General features: G+C 35.3%; 1 protein-coding gene and 1 long non-coding RNA gene across 2 annotated transcripts in view; both read left to right on the forward strand.

The window, feature by feature from the left end:
- Positions 1-4039: 4039 nt before the first annotated feature.
- LOC111434502 overlaps positions 4040-5892 on the forward strand; it is a 19391-nt gene continuing 17538 nt past the window's right edge. The window contains exon 1 of the long non-coding RNA XR_002708958.1: positions 4040-4113. This is a non-coding gene — a long non-coding RNA (uncharacterized LOC111434502). The remainder of the gene's footprint in view (positions 4114-5892) is intronic.
- LOC111434499 overlaps positions 5682-5892 on the forward strand; it is a 1794-nt gene continuing 1583 nt past the window's right edge. The window contains exon 1 of the mRNA XM_023071911.1: positions 5682-5863. The gene's annotated coding sequence lies outside the window, so the exon portion shown is untranslated. The remainder of the gene's footprint in view (positions 5864-5892) is intronic.

Consider the following 5892-nt stretch of genomic DNA (forward strand, 5'->3'; position numbering starts at 1 on the left):
TATGATATATATATATATATATATATATATATATATATATATATAATTACAAATCTTTATAAGTGTGAACTCAAAATTATTATTATTACTTAGTCTAATAATTATAGAGCTCCGGTTCAGGATTGAACTACATTGTGATGTCCCACATTGGTTGGGGAAGAGAACAAAACATCTTCTATAAGGGTGTGGAAACCTTCTCCTAGTAGACTCGTTTTAAAGCCTTGAGAGGAAGCTCGAAAGGGAAAGCCCAAAGAGAACAATATCTTCTAGCGGTGGATTTGGGTCGTTACAAATGGTATCAGAGCCAGAAACCGGACGATGTTGCCAGCCTTCTCGCTGTTCCCTAAAGAAGGGTAGACACGAGGTGTGCCAGTAAGGACGTTGGGCCCCAAAGGGGGGTGGATTTGGTGACAGTCTCACATTGATTGGAGAAAGGAACGAGTGCCAACAAGGACGCTGGGCCCTAAAGGGGGTGGATTGTGATGTCCCACATTTGTTTGGAAAGGTGAACAAAACACTGTTTATAAGGGTGTGGAAACCTTCTCCTAGCAGACGCCCCTTGAGGGGAAGCCCGATAGAGAAAGCCCAAAGAAGACAATATCTGCTAGCGGTAGATCTGGTCGTTACATACATACTTCATAGTTACAAATTAGACCCACATTTTTGTAAAAAATATTTAAACAATTTTTTGAAGTTTACAATATTTACCCATGCTTCCTTATCAACTTAGTATATTGAGAGACCTAGGTTTTTATCCCACCTTTATGTCACTATCTCTCAAATTAAGTTTATTCTCTTAGTTGTAAAGCTTTAAAAGCAAGTTGCACGAACTAGATGAATAGGAATGCAATTTTATGGCTCGCTCGTTGTAATATCACACCTATCTCAAAGGAACGGTATGTGACACTCTCGCTTCATACAACTCCATCCCAACATTTTGATTGGTTGTTCGAGAATTATGATCCTTGGCTGCATGGTTGGTACGTAGCAGTAGTATCCATCCATTGTAATACGTATGTTACAAATTTATTTGTTTATTTGTAAGAAGTTTATTACTCGTCGTTCTTTATCTTTTTAACGTTAAATGTCACGCGTAAAGTTTGAGAATATAATAAAATCGACGCAAGAGAAAAGTTGATAGACAATTTGGATCGAACCTGAGAGTGTGAAAAGAAAAAAGAAAAGAAAAAGTAGTGATAGTACAAAGAATAAATTGAGATGATATTCAATTTTGAAGCTAAAAAACCTTTTAACTTTTTTCTTTTTGTTTGTTTGTACTTTTGTTTCAAAATATATGCATCACATTTTTGTGGCATGGTTTCCAATCCTCAGTCTTTTTTTCATCATTGCACCTCGATTTCATCGTGCATGGATGCTTATATGATCCAAAAATCAAATTAACTTTTGAATTTTTGGGTTGGGTCAACTCGATCAACCTGAAAATAGAGTTATAACTCAAACCAAGTCCTGTAACGACCCTAAAATTTCCAGATACTCAGAGTCGCTACAAACGTCTCATGCTCATCTATAATGCGGAAATATAACTCTTACATGAACCTAATTGATGACGTAAACTTAAAAAAAACAAACGTTTAAAACAACTTCTTCTCTGGAAAACACAGCCATGGTCTTACGTGTTTAAATATGAAATATTGAAATTTAGAGAAAACAAAAACAAATACAAAATAATTTAAAACAATGAAATGCAAAACAACCTATTCTAACTTAAGACTAGAAATTTAAATATGAGTCTACCCTATGCACATGACACAGTCTCTGCTCGCGATGCCGCCGTCCTCCGTACAAGTGCGTCTTGCCTTTACCTGAAAAAAAGATGTGGCACACGACCTGAGTATTTCAAAGAATACTCAGTAAGTGGCCCCACTATAGGAGGCCATGCAAATGCAAACACATGCAATCATGATTTAGGGACCTATCTCTAATCACCTTAGGGGTGCCCTCCAGTCTCGGAAAAATTGGATGTGTAGTACTTCCCTACACACGACTCACACGTGCGAGTGTGAGTCCCCAGGGCGCTCGCACACCCCCTGGACCCTCTGGTCAAGCTAATCTGTAGCGACGTCCGGAGGTCAGCGGAACCCCATAGTGTCATGCGCCTCATGAACACCCTCATCTGTGTGCTTTCGCGCTCATCATAAGGTGCGCGTCCGCACTCATCATCTCTAGGGGAAGTAGCCCTATGCTTATGAACATACAAAATGCATGAGGTCCCTCTAAATCCATCGTAATGTCTCTTCTGACACAACCCTCTAGTCTCATCTCTTTGTTACTCTAGGTAACGCATACTCGTGGATATTTATATTAATATCATTTTCATGCTCTTAGGGTTGTGTCCTACGTCGATCTAACGACATGATGCAATATGGTACTCATCATCATCTAGCATGCTCAATATGGAAAACATCATCATATTAAGGTAAAAATCATGCAATCATCATGCTCATCATAATGCCACAACGTGCGTCAAACATATCAAGCGTCACTCAACAAAATATGTATATACCGCGCATATCATCAAGCATCATAATCCACACATCATCATAAATCATAGAATTATTTAGCCTATTCTATAGTAAGGCCACTTACCTGGTTGGCCTTAGCCGAAGAATTCCCTAATTTATTTACGTAAGCTCCCGTTCCTCGAGAACTACACCAAATGTTGCCAAGGTTTGCTTCCTATCGCATCGTTCGTCACATTTTGTTAGTATTTCACATTTTAATTAATAATCCAACTAACCGTGTGAAAAACTGCTCTAAACGATCTCAATAAAAATCGAATTCCATGTTTTCATTGTTTCTAAATTATATAGGATAATAAAACTTAAAACTTAAATTAATAATATGTCAATATTATTAATATTTCAAGTGGCTTGGATAATTCAACATTTAATGTTATATCCTATAGATACAAATACAACAATTTCTCATATCTTCTTCTATCACTTATTTCTCTTCTATGTCATATTTTAATTCTATTTACGGTACTTACCATTTTCAAACAGTTCTAACTTTCTTTTCTTTCCTAAAATCCTGTTGTTTTTTTTGTTTTTGTTTTTTTTTTCTTCTTTCTTTTAACTCTAATTCTGTTTAGCCTTTTAATTTTGTCATTGTCATATGAACCGTACTTGCCATTTCAAACTGTTCTAACTTTCTTTTCTTTCCTAAAATCCTCTCTCTTTATTTTTTTTCTTGTTTCTTTCGACTCTAATTCTGTTTAGTCTTTCAATTCTACTTCCATATCTAATTATTTTAAGCAATTTAAATTTACTTCTTTTAATTAGTTTCATTCTTTTATGCAGTTTATTACAATGGGTTTAATTCTACTCACCAGATTTTCTTTAACTTTACCGTTTCCAAATCTAATCTCCTCTCTTTAGGGTGAAAATCTCTTTTGATTACGTTTTCCAAATTTGGTATTTTTTATTTTTATTTGATCTGTCTTCCAATCTTTCTCTCTACTCTTTTCTTCTCTGTCTCATATTTTAATTCTATTGCTAGATTTTATTTTTATTTGAATATGTATCCAGATCTTTCTTTTTCCTATCTTTCTCTCCTCCTTATCTATCCATTCCTTTTTTTTTTTTATCAATTTTCATGGACCCTCGCTAGGACATATAATTTCTAATTCAGATCATTGCAACAGATAATTTCTAAATTTCTAACTCAGATCTAAATAATTGCTAATATCCTTTGCAGAAGGAAAGAGAAAAAAAAAAAAAAAATAAATCTGACTACTAACCTTTTGAAATGACATCTCTCGTCTACCATCTCTCCATTATCTGCCTTCTGGTTTCCTCCAAAAAAAAATATTTTCTTTCTATTTTTGTTTTTTTTGGCTGAGTTATTGATACTGAGGGAGGTATTTTAGGGGATGGACGGAGAGATTAGAGGAGGTAGTCAGTTTTTTTTTTCTTTTTCTTTATTTTGTTATTTTTATTTTAACACACACACATATATATATAACTAAACCCAACGGGGCGTTACAAGTCCACTACTGGCCGATATTGTCTTCTCTGGACTTTTCGGGTTCTCCTCAAGGCTTTAAAACGTCTCCTAGGGAAAGGTTTTCACACCCTTAATAAAGGGTATTCCGTTCTCTTCCCTAACCAATGTGAGATTCTCACAATAACCCAATCAACATATTTGACGTTTGTAATTGATGATAGTGATGCTTTGTAAATTGTGAATGTTTGGTATTTGAGCTTTATGAGATTCAGTCATAAATAAGATTTTTTTTAAGTAATTAAAAAAAGAATAACTCGACAACCCAATCAAACCCAAAGGTTAGGTAGGGTTGTAAACTCTCTCGGGTTGTTCAGGTCACTAACTTAACCAACTCGAATTCTTAAATCAGCACAAAAGTTTACCACATTTCGCGATGGGACCCCTATGCTAATAAAAAAACAAACTTTAAGAAGAAAAGAAGGTTTGTTTTGTGTGAGCCAAAAGGTAAAAATGTATGGAAAGAATGATACAAAAAAGTTAAAGATGAAGGTCCCAAAGTAAGAAAAAATGAAGATGTGGTGGTGGCATGCAGTTAAAAGTAGGCTATGAGTTTGGAGCTTTGTCTTTTCACTTTACAACTACTCTCATCATCATCAAATAAAATATTAATTCATGCTTTCATATTTGCATAAATCAATTTGATTTGGAAAATAAAATCTTTTCCTACAAAATGGGAATATTTCAAATCAAAAGCTCGTTTAATGTATCTGGTAAAAGCTGTTACAGTCATTAATAAGAGCGATCGTCGGTTGAGTTCATATGTGTTTAGTCAGACTAAGTGGACACATACTTTCTTTGTATTCCTTAAATGAACAGGATCACGAGTTATTCCTATCAACTCTAAACAAAAATGCTTGCAGAAAGATCTAGGTGGAAGAAAATTTTTGTAGTTCGTGATCTACCGAGTATCGACTTTCATTCTTGAAACCATGTAACGACCCAAATCCACCGCTAGTAGATATTGTTCTCTTTGGACTTTCTCTTTTGGGCTTTCTCTCAAGGCTTTAAAACGTATCTACTAGGGGAAGGTTTCCACACCCTTATAAAGGGTGATTTGTTCTCCTCCCCAACCAATGACGCGTTTTAAAGCCTTGAGAAGAAGCCGGAAAGGGAAAGCCCAAAGAGGACAATATTTGCTAGCGGTGGATCTGGGTCATTACAAACCACCTCATCTATGTACTTAAATACCTCTCTCAATGATGTGTGTGTGTGATACGAGAAAAATGAGCCTATTGATTCGGAGGAACCAATGGAAGAGCCAAAGTAGAGTCTCGGAGCTTAAATTCTAGTAAACTTGAAGAAGACGGGTTTAATTTAGTTACCCACTTAATTAATGAAAAGATTGATTGATACAAGACGTATTTTTTAGGTCAACAACCTGAGAATTTGAAAGTTTGACCTCGAATGTTAATATGATTTTAAGGGGGGAAAATTATGTTTTAATTTTAATATTTTTCCAGCAAAACTTAAAATAAAATTTTTAATTTTTTAATTTTTTTTAAAAATGATTTTATTTTCTATAATTTAGCTAAAAATATATTTTTTTAAAAATTAAAAAAAAAAATAATAATAAAGGCACATTTTGAAAAGTGGTGACAGGATTTGTTATAAGGCGGCTTCTGTTACAAATTCCAAATCATTTTTCTCTCTCTCTCTCTCTCTCACATCTCAGTCAATTTTTTTCCACTCTCTCTCTCCTTCCTCTCTCTTTCCTCTCTGTTCTTCGTCTTCTTCCCCAAATCATCTTCCCCTTCCACCATTGTTATAAATCCTTCTCTGTTTCCTCTTTCTCCGCCTAACCTTGATCCATTTCCATATCCGGACCTCGGAGATTCCTCCCCGCCCCCCCCCCCCCCCCCCCCCCCC

Source organism: Cucurbita moschata, unplaced genomic scaffold (assembly GCF_002738365.1).
Source record: "Cucurbita moschata cultivar Rifu unplaced genomic scaffold, Cmos_1.0 Cmo_Scf00045, whole genome shotgun sequence".
Lineage (NCBI taxonomy): Eukaryota > Viridiplantae > Streptophyta > Magnoliopsida > Cucurbitales > Cucurbitaceae > Cucurbita > Cucurbita moschata.